This window comes from Saccopteryx leptura, chromosome 1 (assembly GCF_036850995.1).
Source record: "Saccopteryx leptura isolate mSacLep1 chromosome 1, mSacLep1_pri_phased_curated, whole genome shotgun sequence".
Lineage (NCBI taxonomy): Eukaryota > Metazoa > Chordata > Mammalia > Chiroptera > Emballonuridae > Saccopteryx > Saccopteryx leptura.
Window position 1 is genome coordinate 252,042,631 of NC_089503.1, and position 14,995 is coordinate 252,057,625.

Consider the following 14,995-nt stretch of genomic DNA (forward strand, 5'->3'; position numbering starts at 1 on the left):
CTTGATCCACTGCACCACCACAGGTCAGGCCAAAGTGTTTCTACTTAAAAGGTGTACTTGAGATGAGTTATGTATCAGCCACATTGTGAAAAGCAGTTAATAATTTGCTTTCCCATAGGACTTCTTAAGACCTTACACATTGAAACATTGAAGCTCTTTTTTTTTTTTTTTAAATATGGAACGCTTCACAAATTTGTGTGTCATCCTTGCGCAGGGGCCATGCTAATCTTCTCTGTATCATTCCAATTTTTAGTATATGTGCTGCCGAAGCGAGCACATGAAGCTCTCTTGAATGGACAATTCCACATAACGTTTTTCAAAATTAAATATTCATTATGATTATCTTATATTTTGGGGGAGCCTGGAGTATAGGTAATGTTGACTTAGCAGTGAAATGTCTCCTATCAGCCACCACTGTCACTTCCCTGGAAGCAACTAATATCATCTGGTTTTCTATTTTTGCTTCCAGAGACAATTTATCCAGATACAAGGAAATCTGTACACATATTATGCTTTCCTATCTTTTGCAAAAATAGTAGCATATGCAACTGTATACAGCTCTAGTCTGTATCATTGTTCTTTTTTCCTCTCTATAATAGATCTTGGAGATGGTCTTACATATCTAGGCATACAGTATTTTCCTTGTTCTATTTTGTGGTTATGTTAGAGATCCTGCTGGGGTTCATGTAGTTATTTTTAACCCTTTCTTGTGTCCATGACACTGCTGTGTCATGTAGCAGGTAAGCACATTGTTTCACCCACATTCAAAGCCATCTGTAGGTATATTCACAGTAATAGCTGCTTGCAGGATCTAGCCTGATAATTGGGAAAGAGACGCTGCCACTAGAATATGTTTTGGTATTTGATAGGGTAGATCTCTCCTCTTTTTTTTTTTTTAATTCAAAATTATTGGTCCTGGACAGTTGGCTCAGTCCATAGAGCATCAGCCCGGTGTATGGACTTTTTTTTTTCTTTTTTTTTTTTTTTCCATTTTTCTGAAGCTGGAAACGGGGAGAGACAGTCAGACAGACTCCCGCATGCGCCCGACCGGGATCCACCCGGCACGCCCACCATGGGGCGACGCTCTGCCCACCAGGGGGCGATGCTCTGCCCATCCTGGGCGTCGCCATATTGCGACCAGAGCCACTCTAGCGCCTGGGGCAGAGGCCACAGAGCCATCCCCAGCGCCCGGGCCATCTTTGCTCCAGTGGAGCCTTGGCTGCGGGAGGGGAAGAGAGAGACAGAGAGGAAAGTGCGGCGGAGGGGTGGAGAAGCAAATGGGCGCTTCTCCTGTGTGCCCTGGCCGGGAATCGAACCCGGGTCCTCCGCACGCTAGGCCGACGCTCTACCGCTGAGCCAACTGGCCAGGGCCGTATGGACTTTTTGAATTCAATTCCCGGTCAGGGCACTCAAGAGAAGCAACCATTTGCTCCTCTCCCCCTCCCCCTTCTCCTTTGCTCCTTCTTCTCCTCATGCAGCCAGTGGCTTGATTGGTTTGACTGTTAGCCTCAAGTGCTGAGGATGGCTTGATTGGTCCCAGAGCATCAGCCTCAGGCACTAAAAGTAGCTGGGTTGATTCAAGCATCAGCCTGAGATGGGATTGCCTGGTGGATCCTAGTCAGGGTGCATGTGGAAGTCTGTCTCACTATCTCCCCTCCTCTCCCTTAAAAAATTATCTTGGCCTATTTTTCTGCAGCTACTTTAAAAGATATATTTTTTTTCTATTGATTTGAGAGACATGGGAGAAAGAAGAAAGAGAAGGAGGAGCATCAACTTGCTGTTCCAATTAGTTGTGCATTCACTAATTGCCTCTCATACGTGCCCTGACCAGGGGATCAAACCCATGACCTTGGTGTACCAGGACAATGCTCCATCTACTGCAGCACCCATCCAGGATCAGCCTGTGAATTTTCTTTTCTTTTTTAGGGGGAGAGGAAGAGAGAGACAGACAGGAAGGGAGAGAGATGAGTAGAATCAACTCGTAGTGTCATCGCTTTTAGTTCTTCATTGATTAGTTCTCATACGTGTCTTGACCAGAGGGGCTTCAGCCAAGCCAGGACCCCTGCTCAAGCCAGCGACCTTGAGCTCAAGCCAGTGACCTTTGAGCTCAAGCCAGAACTATTGGATCATGTGTATGATCCCACGCTCAAGCCAGCAGCCCTGCACTCAAGCTGTGCTCAAGCTAAATGAACCCACTCAAGCTAGCAACCTTGGGGTTTTGAACCTGGGACCTCAGCTATCCACTGCACCACCCCCGGTTGGTCAGGCAGCCTGTGAATGTTTCTATTTCCCTAATTGTCTCTTAAATATTTGGTGTTCATTTATTTAGTTTGTTCAAATAAAAATCCAGACAAATATGCTGCATTTGGGTAAGGGCTAGTTCTTCTTTATATCCCCCTTGCAACATATTTTTTGAAGAAACAAAGTTATTTATCCTGTAGACTTTACCAGTCTGATGTCACCGTTGTGGTGTGGTTCTGATGCATTGCTCTTTCTTCATCTTGACAACAGAAGATTAGGTTCAGTTTCTGTTTTTTGGCAAGTCTTTCACAGAGGCCGTTGTACCCTCTTTTTTTTTTTTTTTTTTTTTCTTTTTGTATTTTTCTGAAGCTGGAAATGGGGAGAGACAGTCAGACAGACTGCCGCATGCACCCGACCGGGATCCACCCGGCACGCCCACCAGGGGCGACGCTCTGCCCACCAGGGGCGACGCTCTGGGGCGTCGCTCTGCCGCGACCAGAGCCACTCTAGCACCTGGGGCAGAGGCCAAGGAGCCATCCCCAGCGCCCGGGCCATCTTTGCTCCAGTGGAGCCTCAGCTGCGGAGGGGAAGAGAGAGACAGAGAGGAAGGAGAGAGGAGGGGTGGAGAAGCAGATGGGTGCTTCTCCTGTGTGCCCTGGCCAGGAATCGAACCTGGGACTTCTGCACGCCAGGCCAATGCTCTACCACTGAGCCAACCGGCCAGGGCCCGTTGTACCCTCTTAACAGAAGGCACTCAAGATCTGCTTGTCCCTCCTTTTTTGACATGAGTACCCACCCAGACCCATTGGGGATGCAGTTTTTATTTTCCAGTATTTCATTCTGAGAAATTACAAACATACAGAAAAGTTGGAAGAATAGTACAGTGAACACCTTAGATCCCACAATTACTATGTTGTTAAATTTACTTTATCACACTGTATCTCCATCTATCTCTTCATTCCTGGGCCATGAATCCATTCCTGGCTTGGATACAAATAAAAATAAGTAGATGTGGTATGTGTGTATGTGTTGAAATATACATAATATAAATTTTTACCATTTTAACCATTTTTAAATATACAACTCAGTGGCATTCAACACATTCATAATGTTGTGTAACCAACTTCACTGTGGATTTACAGCCTGTCCCATTCTACACTTTTTTTTTTCAGATTTTATTTATTGATTTTAGAGAAAAGAGAGAGAGAGAGAAAGGTGGGGTGGGAGGAGGAACAGGAAACATCAACTCATAGTTGCTTCTTGTATGTGCCTTGACTGGGCATGCCTAGGATTTTGAACAGGCAACCTTAGCGTTCCAGACACCACCTTACCCACTGCGCCACCACAGGTCAGGCACCCCCAATCCCTCCCTGTAATCCTCCCATTTCCCTCCTCTTCAAGTCCCTGTTAACCAGCATTGTACTTTCTGTATAAATTTCTTTATTTTAGGAAACTCATGTAAGTGGAATATTTGTTTTTTAGTTGTTTGGTTTTTTTTAAGATTTTTTACTTGTTCATTTTTAGAGAGAGAGGAAAGAGAGATAGAGAGGGAGAAGGCAGGGAGGAGCAGGAAGCATCAACTCCCATTATGTACCTTGACCAGGCAAGCCTGGGATTTCAAACCAAGGAGCTCAGCATTCCAGGTAGTGTGTGTATGTATGTGTGTGTGTGTGTGTGTGTGAGAAAGAGAGAGAGAGAGAGAGAGAGAGAGATAGGGACAGAAAGGAAGGGAGAGAGATGAGAAGCATCAATTCTTCGTTGCGGCATCTTCATTTTCATTGATTGCTTTCTCAGATGTCCCTTGACCAGGGGCTACAGTAGAGCAAGTGATCCCTTGCTCAAGCCAGAAACCTTTGGGTTCAAAGCAGCGACCATGGGGTCATGTCTATGATCCTGTGCTCAAGCCAGCAACCCCATGCTCAAGCTGGCGACCTTGGGTTTCAACCTGGGTCCTCTCCATCCTAGTCCGACACTCTAGCTGCTGCACCACCCCCTGGTGAAGCCAGGTCAAGTCTTTATCCACTGCACCACCACAGGTCAGACAAATGTTTGTTTTTTTGTGTGTGCCTGGCTTATTTCACTTAGCATAATGTCTTCAAGATTCATCCATCTTGTAGCAGTTGTCAAAATTTCTTTTAAGGCTGAGTACTATGCCATTGTATGTGTACAACACATTTCGTTTATCCATCCATTTGTTCATGGAATTTGGATTGCTTCCACCTCTTGCCTATTGTGAATAATGCTGCTATGAACATTGGTGTGCAAGTATCTATTTGAGTCTCTGCTTTCAATTCTTTTAGGAGAGGAATTGCTGACTCAGTCTGTTTACCTTTGGGAGGGACAACCTGACCTGCAGTGGCGCAGTGGATAAAGCGTTGACCTGGAACACTGAGGTCACTGGCTCAAAACCCTGGGCTTGCCTGGCTAAAGCACATATGGGAGTTGATGCTTCCTGCTCCTCCCTCCTTCTCTCTTTCTTTCTCCTCTCTAAAATGAATAAATTTTTAAAAAATTAATTTTGGGAGGAGAAATCAAAACTATATTCCCACTGGCAAAGTACAAGGGTTCCAGTTTCTCCACACACTTGCTATTTTGGGGTTTATTTTTTTTTTGGGGGGGGGTTATTTTTTTGATGGTGGTAGCCATCCTAATGGGTGTGAAGTGCTAGGTCATTGTGGTTTTGATTTGCATTTTCCTAATGACGAATGATGTTGAGCACCTTTCTACGTATTTATTGGTCATACAAATAGTTTCTTTAGAGAAATACCTATTTAAGTCCTTTAGTCATCTCCCACACAATTCTAGCAGTTAGGGTTCCTGGTTTTCAAATCTTTTGCCCATTTTTGAATAGCTTTTGTGCTGTTGTTGTTGAATTGTAAGAATTCTCTACAATCTGGATATATTATTTACAAATATTTTTATTTATTTATTATTTTGAGAGAAAGAGAGAGACGGAAAGGAAGATGATGAGAAGCATCAATTCTTCATTGCAGCAACTTAATTTTTTTTTATTCATTTTAGAGAGGAGAGGGAGAGACAGAGAGAGAGAGAGGAGAGACAGAGAGAGAGAAGGGGGAAGGAACTGGAAGCATCAACTCCCATATGTGCCTTGACCAGGCAAGCCCAGGGTTTCGAACCGGCGACCTCAGCATTTCCAGGTCAACGCTTTATCCACTGTGCCACCACAGGTCAGGCCGTTGCAGCATCTTAGTTGTTCATTGATTGCTTCTTATATGTGCCTTGACCAGGGGACTCCAGCCAAGCCAGTGACCTTGGGCTTCAAGCCAGTGACATTTGGGCTCAAGTCATCAACCAACTGGATCATGTTGATGATCCCACGCTCAAGCCAGTGACCCTGTGCTCAAGCCGGTGAGCTCACACTCAAGTCAGTGACCTCAGGGTTTTGAACCTGGGTCCTCAGTATCCCAGTTCAACACTCTATCCACTGCACCACCACCTGGTCAGGCCAAATACTTTTGAGTTTTAGTTGCTCTCTCAGCACCACATGGGAAATGCAGAAGCAGGGCAGCAGAGGAGACCCCTGATTGAAGGGAGGAGATGCCCAGATAGAAGAGAGGGCATGGCTTCAGAGATACGGAGAGTGGATGAATGTTGGATGCCATCGAGGCCCTCAACAAAGCTCTTCACTGGAGCTCAGATCAGAGGAACAAGAGGCGGATTGGAGCCCTGAGAGATGGAGCAGATGGAGGTGGGAGTGGCCACCTTACTCTCCTATCCCTTCTCTTGGGATGAAGAGACCAACTTCCTGTAGGGGAAGGCAGGGGAGAGATAAAAGAACAGGGTTAAGGGCAAGTTACAAGTAGCATCCTTTATAGATGGTGGCTCAGGATTCAGCTGTCCCCTAAACCCCTCCCCTTAGCACTGTGCACAGAGAACACAGAGATCTCCCAAGACCATTAAAGATGGCAGGACCCCCCAACAAATCTCCAAAGGTAAAAGGCCCTAAGGGAGCCACTCTGACAGCCAACACAGATCCTGGCACAAGAGCCAGGGTTCTTGTGGGTTCTGTGCGTTTTCATGGCTTCACTCAGAGGATCCCTCTTTTTTTACAGAGACAGAGAGAGAGTCAGAGAGAGGGATAGATAGGGACAGACAGGAACGGAGAGAGATGAGAAGCATCAATCATCAGTTTTTTGTTGCGACACCTTAGTTGTTCATTGATTGCTTTCTCATATGTGCCTTGACCGTGGGGCTACAGCAGACTGAGTAACCCCTTGCTTGAGCCAGCGACCTTGGGTCCAAGCTGGTGAGCTTTTGCTCAAACCAGATGAGCCCGTGCTCAAGCTGGCAACCTCGGGGTCTCAAACCTGGGTCTTCCATATCCCAGTCCGAAGCTCTATCCATTGACGAATATTGAGATCTCATACTGACCCCTTGAGGCCCTGCCTAGAAGTCTCCTATTGTTCCCTTGAAACCCTACCTCATCAGTTCAAGGACAGTGTCTGGAAGTCTCCCATTAACTTTCTCTTTAGGGACAGAACACTTTCCCCTTTGTTACTGAACCAAAGGGGTTTGGTCACCTCCATGCATCAAAGCCCAATCAAAAGAAAACAGTTTTCAACCAAGAAAATAAAGGTTTATTAATTAAGGAAATTATGCTATACTTGGAATCACAGGTGAGTTGTGCTCAATGACCTGGCCCCCAACAGCTTCTCAGTGTTTCCCAACCTTTTTTGTGCCATGCCCCCCTTAACCTTTCTAAAATTTTTATGTCCCCCTTTTGTAACATACATAATTTTTAACATTAAAAAATTGATTTGTTCACTTAATAAACATAAATGATAGGTTCTAGGAAGAAATCACTATGAAATTGTTAACAAAACACAGTAAGTAAAATTTCAAAACATATAATGAAAAACAGAAATTTAAATTCCAAATAATTTTAATACAGATTTTTCTATATTAATTTATTATTTTAATTTAGTGTGATCCTTGCGCTTGATGCTTGCTGCACAGAGATTTTATATTAGGTTCCAATTTGGTTAGCTTTAGTCTCAAGTCTCCACGTTGTGTTATATCCAGCCGATTTCTTTTTTTTACCAGTAAATCATTTACAGCACTAAATCCACATTCAGCTAAAATGAAGATGGAAACAGTAGCAATAGTTTTCTTGCACATTTGGTTGAATTTGGGTATTTGATTTCTGTTTCCTCACAAAGCCATGCCATCGCTCCTTTGATATTAAATAAAGCTTTAACTGACTCATCATTTTGCAATTCTGTGAGTTCTTCTTGATACTGCATATTTGATATATCAGACAAATCCACTAACATTGGCTGCCTCATCCATGTTGGGAAATCAATTTGTTTTAAATCAGAAAATCTTTCTTTTAAAACAGCCGATAGAATATTCAAATGATTGACAATAACAAGTAAAGCGGTATCAGTTACTTCACATTTTTGGAGCCAATGAAATTGTTTAAAGTTTTTGTTGTTAATATGTTTCTGACATAACTCAATATTGGTAATGAAACCAAATATCTTTGCTTTTTGCATCGACAAGAGTTTTATTTGTTCCTTGAAGTTGCTTATTTAATATATTTAGTTTTTCAAAGATATCGGCTAAATAGCTCACAAATGCTTTACCATCTATTGTTAACAGATACTTCATTTCAGGTTTGTCGCTTAAAAAATCACTAAGAGTATCAAACAGTTCCATAAATCTTTTCAAACAGTTTCCTTTAGATAGCCATCTTACTTCAGTATGAAGTAAAAGTCTCACATGGTCTTCATTTTGTTTTTCACAAAATAGCTTGAAAAGACGCTCACATTTGGCACTAGCTTTAATAGCATTAACACACTTTATTACTGTATGTAATACTTCATTCAGAACAGGCGAGATGTTTTTAGCTACCAAGTTTTCCCTATGAATAACACAATGCACAAGAATCATTTCTGGATTTGCATCTTTCATCAATTTTAAGCAGCCATTTTTCTTGCCCATCATATTGGGAGCACCATCTGCAGCACAAGATGTTATATTTTTCATTGGTATATCATTGACATCTAAGTAGTTTTTTAGCTTATTATATATATCTTTGGAGGTAGTGGTGCTTTCTAATCTTTTACAGAACAACATTTCTTCAGCAAAATGTCCTTTATCAATATATCTTACATAAGTTATCAATATTGCCTCACTGTCTCTCAAAGTTGATTCATCCATTTGCAAGGAGAATTTTCTTGTTTTCAGCTTTTCAATAAGTTGTTTTTCAGTATCCCCACTCATTTCGTCTATTCTTCTAACAGTATTGTCACTGAGTGGCATAGCTTTTACATGTTTGTCATCTTTTTCAAGAACCGTTTTAAGAAATGCTGATATTGACGGTTTTATTAAATTGTCTCCTATAGTGTGATTTTCTCCAGTTTTAGCGATGAATAAAGAAATTTGATAACTAGCCTCAAGAACACGATTATTAGTTGAAGTATGAGCAGTAAATAGAGACTTGAATGTTGTTCTTTTTTCAAAAATTTTCTTTAAAGTTTTAAAGTAACTCAAATCTGAATTAATATGAGCACTATGTTTCGCCTTCAAATGCACCTCAAGACGACCTCGTTTCATTGATTCGTTGGTCAAGCATTGCTGGCATAAAAGACAAAAAGGAATCCGCTCATCGTGAACAGTGGGTACGAACCCAAATTTTAAATATTCCTCCGAATATTGACGAGTTTTTTTCTTGCTTGCACCACTCATTTTACTATGGGCTATAAGAAATAAAAATAAGATCAATTAAAAACTAATATTAAAATATGTGTTAAAATATATTCAATGTGACAGAGTAAACGTATACTAAAAATTCATATTTATTTAATTTTTTAAAAATTTTTTTATTTTATTTATTCATTTTTAGAGAGGAGAGAGAGAGAGAGAGAGAAAGAAGGGGGGAGGAGCTGGAAGCATCAACTCCCATATGTGCCTTGACCAGGCAAGCCCAGGGTTTCGAACCGGTGACCTCACAGGTCGACGCTTTATCCACTGCGCCACCACAGGTCAGGCCTAAAAATTCATATTTATTTAAATGTATATAACACATTTACTACACTACCACCGCAAATCAAAAGGTATCTATATTTTTTCCACTTGACAAAATTTTCTGGAAAGTTATGCTTCTAAAATTAAAATTGTCGTGCATGCACTATTATAGCCCCAATAATATTTATAAAATATTAGTGCTTTCTAGCCCCGATGCAAGAAGTACTTAATAAAGAGTTTAATATTGATAAAAATAAAATCAAATACTTACCAATTATATCTATACAATATATATATATGTATATTTATTAAATCAACGAGCTTTTACAACAGTTTTGATTGACACTTATTTCAAATTAACACCAACTGAATGATGTGAAACACTACAGAAGTTGCGATGGGCCAATTAGGTGAGAATAACTGCGTTGTTTAGCGAGTTTTTAAAACATCCGGGGTTCCCCGTGGCAGACGGCACGCTCCGCGGTGAACCCAGGACGAAGTTTACTTGACGACGCCAATCACCCAGTTGATATTTTGGTCTCGTCAAACGAAATTATACTTAATAATTATTTACCGCAATTATTTAAGAATTGCATTTTTTGTTAAATTTGGCACCGATATCTAGCATTGCATTTAAATGGCCCGGGGCGAAAGAGTTAAAGTCGTGTCGAGTCCATTTTCAAATTGCCCCCCTTAACTATCGAATTGCCCCCCTGTGGGGCGTGGGCCCCACGTTGGGAAACACCGGGATAGGTTATCCCCAAGGTACTAAGGGAGTTAGAGTCATGGTCTCTATCAATTGGTCAGCACAAGGTAAGGGATAAAGTAGCATCCTTGACACATGATGGCTCAGGATTCAGCTGTCCCCTAACAACTGAATCCTGATGTCAGCCATGGTGTTGTTTGGTCTGGTTTTGCCAGGATTTGGTTGGTGAGATCATTCTACTTTCCTGGTCTGGAGCTGAAACACAACTGAGGCCTAGATGTTATCTTCCCCTGTGGTAAATAGACCTGAGGTTTTATTTCTAAGGTTATTTGTTGCTCACTAGAACATCATTGTTTTGAAGGCTTATGATTAAGGGTGTGCACATGCAAAGGAGAGAGAGGTGGGAGAGTCAGGATGTGGGATGAGGCCGGTTAGAATCACCACGAGGCCACTTCATAAGAAATGATGACATATTGTCATTTATGACAACATGGATGGACCTTGAGAAAATTATACTAAGTGAAATAAGTAAATCAGAAAAAACTAAGAATTATATGATTTCACACATAGGTGGGATATGAACCTGAGAGTCATGGACATAGATAAAAGTGAAGTGGTTACCAGGGGGAGGGAGAGTAAAAAGGGACAAAGACATAGTGGTGGAAAATGATTTGACTATGCATGATGGGCACATAACTCAAATGCTATAGAAATGTTTATCTAAAATTTATGTACTTATTGATCAATGTCACCCCATTAAATTTAATTTTCTAAATAAAAAAATTTTTAAAAAGAAAGGAGGAAAAGTCATAAATTACACCCTCATCCAAGTTTAGCAAAAGGAGGTGTCTCCTCCTACTGACCACTCAGACCTCCCAGTACTGAGAAAAAAGGAAGATGGTTGTGTCAGCATTTCCTGTGAATTCATTTGGGGGCCAGAATTGTAACTGAGGTTCACCCTATTGGAGATTCACCAATGCCCTACATCTTGCTGAACCCTACCTGGGTTCCCTACTCTGGACCTCCGGGGTTACAGAATATCTCCCCGTCCTTCCCCAGGCCTGGGCAAGGTGCAGCCCCTAGACTTCCGCTGTGGCTTTGCTTGCATCACCTGGCTGGCCCCGCCTGCTCCACTCTGCCCTGCCCAGTGCCACATTAAGGCACTTTCCTCCATAGGCTGGCCACTATGGTGCCCTTGGCGCCACTACCTGGGGCCCGCTGGAGTCCGTTCATCTCCCTGCTTCTGGCCTGCTGTCTTCTAACTCCAGGTGAGGTGAGTCAACATGGGGATGGCTGGAGTTAAGGGCTGGTAGAAGATGGGGGAACAGAAAACAAAACTCCCCACATCCTGCTGCTGTGGTTCTCTGCAAAGACTTCCTTAAACTCAGATCTGACAAGGGCTCACCAGTGTCCTAGAAAGCTGTGGGAACTTAGCCTTCAGGGCTCCCCAAGGTCCAGTCTCTGCATGTGATTTGTATCCCCCCCAACTCTCTCTGCCCCATCTGTACCTTTGACCTCTGCCAGGATCACTCTTCTCTTTCACGTGGCTAAGTCCTACTTACTGGTCAAAACTGGCTGCTGTTGTCTCCTCCAGGAAGTTTTCCTGATTCAATTTCTCCTATAGGCTCCTATGGGCCTTCCCTGGCCTCTGAGCTCTCCCTGTCCCTGATCCATCATTAGCTTCTCCACTGGACTGGAAGCACCATGAAGGTAGAGGTCATTATAGCTCAGGTTGAGGAGGTGTTGGATGGCAGGGCCTCAAGTGCTGGGGTCGGGGGCACTAGATCAAGCAGCAAAGCTTCCCTCTGTTCCCACAGGTACCCAGGGGCAGGAGTTCCTGCTTCGGGTGGAGCCCCAGGACCCAGTGGTGTCTGCTAGAGGGTCCCTCTTGGTAAACTGCAGTACAGATTGCCCCACCCTAAACTCATCACCTTGGAGACACCGTTATTAAAGGAACCAGTGGGCAATGGCCCAGGCTGGGCAGCCTTCCAGCTCAGCAATGTAACTGGTGACAGTGAGTTCCACTGCTCTGCTTTTGCAATGGTTCACAGATGACAGGATCCTCTAAAATCACAGCATACAGTGAGTGGATGCACCTGGATGTGGGACTGGCCTTAGGCAGTGGTGGGGATAAATGCCAATGGTGTGGGGGAGTGGGCCCTGAGTTTGCAGGAATGGACCAGGCCTCTCACCCAGAGCTTGGACCTGGATATGTGTGAGTGAGAGACAGACAGAAAGCGAGAGACAGACAGAGACAGAGATGCCTCTCAACCCTATGCCAGGGCAGCAATGTAAAATCAATTTATTTGAATCCCAGGAAGCATTTAAAAATTATAATTCAGGCCCTGGCCAGTGGCTCAGTGGATAGAGCATTGGCCTAGCATATGGACATCCCAGGTTCAACTCCTGCTCAGGGCATACATGAAAAGCAACCATATGCTTCTCTCCTGGATCCTCTCCCCTTTCTCTCCCTCTTCCCCTCCTGCAGCCAATGGCTGGAATGGTTCAAGTGTGACCCCAGGCACTGAGGATAGCTCCATTAGAGCATGTCACCCTCAGGTGCTAAAAATAGTTTAGTACCTGAGCATCAGCCCTAGGTGGGGTTGCTGGGTGGATCCTGGTCAGGGCTATATCCCCTCTTCTCGCCAAAAAAAAAAAAAAAAAAAAAAGAGCCTGACCAGGTGGTGGCGCAGAGGAAAGACCGTCGGACTGGGATGCAGAGGACCCAGGTTCGAGACCCCGAGGTTGCCAGCTTGAGCGCGGGCTCATCTGGTTTGAGCAAAAGCCCACCAGCTTGGACCCAAGGTCGCTGGCTCCAACAAGGGGCTACTCGGTCTGCTGAAGGCCCGCGGTCAAGGCACATATGAGAAAGCAATCAATGAACAACTAAGGTGTTGCAATGCGCAATAAAAAACTAATGATTGATGCTTCTCATCTCTCTCTGTTCCTGTCTGCCTGTCCCTGTCTATCCCTCTCTCTGTCTCTGTAAAAAAAAAAAAAAAAAAAAAAAAAGATAATTCATATCTCTTACTTATTGCTTATATTTTTATGGCAGGGTACCAAAATCAAAAAGTATTTTAAAAGTATAAATGTTAAATCTCCATTTACCTAGTGCTGCTGGTAGTGACCACTGTTTTAAGTATAGATATCCACTTTAGCGCTCATTCAATCCTTACAAAAGTCCCAGGGTGTGGGTAGGGTGTGCATTTATGAGCTTCCTATCACAGCTAAGGAAACTGAAGCTCAGTGGGGTAAAGTTAATTACCAGGTTCACAGCCCATAAGCAGTGAGGATGGCAGTCTGTCTCTCAAGTCCCTGTTCTTAACAGGTGACATCTTCCTCTCCAGATTGTGCATCCCCCTAGTACTGATTTCCTGTGAAGGATTCCAAGAGATTTTCTGCATTTAAAAGCATAGAATAGCCTGACCTGTGGTGGCGCAGTGGATAAAGCGTCAACCTGGAACATAGAAGTCACCGGGTTTGAAACCCCAGGCTTGCCTGGTCAAGGCACATATGAGAGTTGATGCTTCCTGCTCCTTCCCTCCTTCTCTCTCCCTCTCCTCCCCCCCAAAAATAAATAAAATCTTAAAAAGAAACATTAATAGACTGTAAAATAGCAGAGAATATCACTCATGGTGCCTACTATTTTGTGAAACCTTCGTAGATCAAATAATTTCTTTTAAGTTTTTTTTTTTTTTTTTCTTTCTGAAGCTGGAAACAGGGAGAGACAGTCAGACAGACTCCCGCATGCGCCCGACCGGGATCCACCCGGCACGCCCACCAGGGGCGACGCTCTGCCCACCAGGGGGCGATGCTCTGCCCCTCCGGGGCATCGCTCTGCTGAGACCAGAGCCACTCTAGCGCCTGGGGCAGAGGCCAAGGAGCCATCCCCAGCGCCCGGGCCATCTCTGCTCCAATGGAGCCTTGGCTGTGGGAGAGGAAGAGAGAGACAGAGAGGAAGGAGGGGGAGGGTGGAGAAGCAAATGGGCGCCTCTCCCATGTGCCCCGGCTGGGAATCGAACCTGGGTCCCCCGCACGCCAGGCCGACGCTCTACCGCTGAGCCAACCGGCCAGGGCCAGTTTTTTTTTTAATTTATTCATTTTTTAGAGAGGAGAAAGGCAGAGAGAGAGAAAGAGAAAAAGGAGAAAGAATGGGGGAGGAGCAGGAACATCAACTCCCATATGTGCCTTGACCAGGCAAGCCCAGGGTTTTGAACTGGTGACCTCAGCATTCCAGGTCAATACTTTATCCACTGTGCCACCACAGGCCAGGTGAAACCTTCATAGATTAGTATACACATGTAGCCATGTGTATGCTCATGTGAGGACTAGTGTCTATGTGTTTGTGTATTTATGTGTGTCCATGAGCATTAGCATGTCATTATATCTGTGTCTGTGCAAGTATGCATGTATGTCTGCATGTGTGCCTGGGTCTGTATTTATGTCTGTATATCCATGGGCTATCCATGCATCACCATGTGTGACTGCCTGTGTTATCTGTGTGAGCATGTCTGATTGTGTCTGTGTATCTACATTTTTTTTTTTTTTTAGAGAGGAGAGAGAGAGACAGAGAGAAGGGGGGAGGAGTTGGAAGCATCAACTCTCCCATATGTGCCTTGACCAGGCAAGCCCAGGGTTTCGAACCGGCGACCTCAGTATTTCCAGGTTGACACTTTATCCACTGCGCCACCACAGGTCAGGCTGGAAACGGGGAGAGGCAGTCAGACAGACTCCCACCTGCGCCCGACCGGGATCCACCCGGCACGCCCACCAGGGGCAACGCTCTGCCCACCAGGGGGCGATGCTCTGCCCCTCCGGGGCATCGCTCTGCCATGACCAGAGCCACTCTAGCACCTGGGGCAGAGGCCAAGGAGCCATCCCCAGCGCCCGGGCCATCTTCGCTCCAATGGAGCCTTGGCTGCGGGAGGGGAAGAGAGAGACAGAGAGGAAGGAGGGGGGGGTGGAGAAGCAAATGGGCGCTTCTCCTGTGTGCCCTGGCTGGGAATCGAACCTGGGTCCCCCGCACGCCAGGCCGACGCTCTACTGCTGAGCCAACCG

The 14,995-nt window shown here is 44.5% G+C and overlaps 1 non-coding gene across 1 annotated transcript; it reads right to left on the reverse strand.

The window, feature by feature from the left end:
• Positions 1 to 169: 169 nt before the first annotated feature.
• On the reverse strand, positions 170 to 277 carry LOC136390208 (U6 spliceosomal RNA). The gene has a single exon (XR_010748640.1). It is a non-coding gene; the product is annotated as a U6 spliceosomal RNA (small nuclear RNA).
• Positions 278 to 14,995: the final 14,718 nt, after the last annotated feature.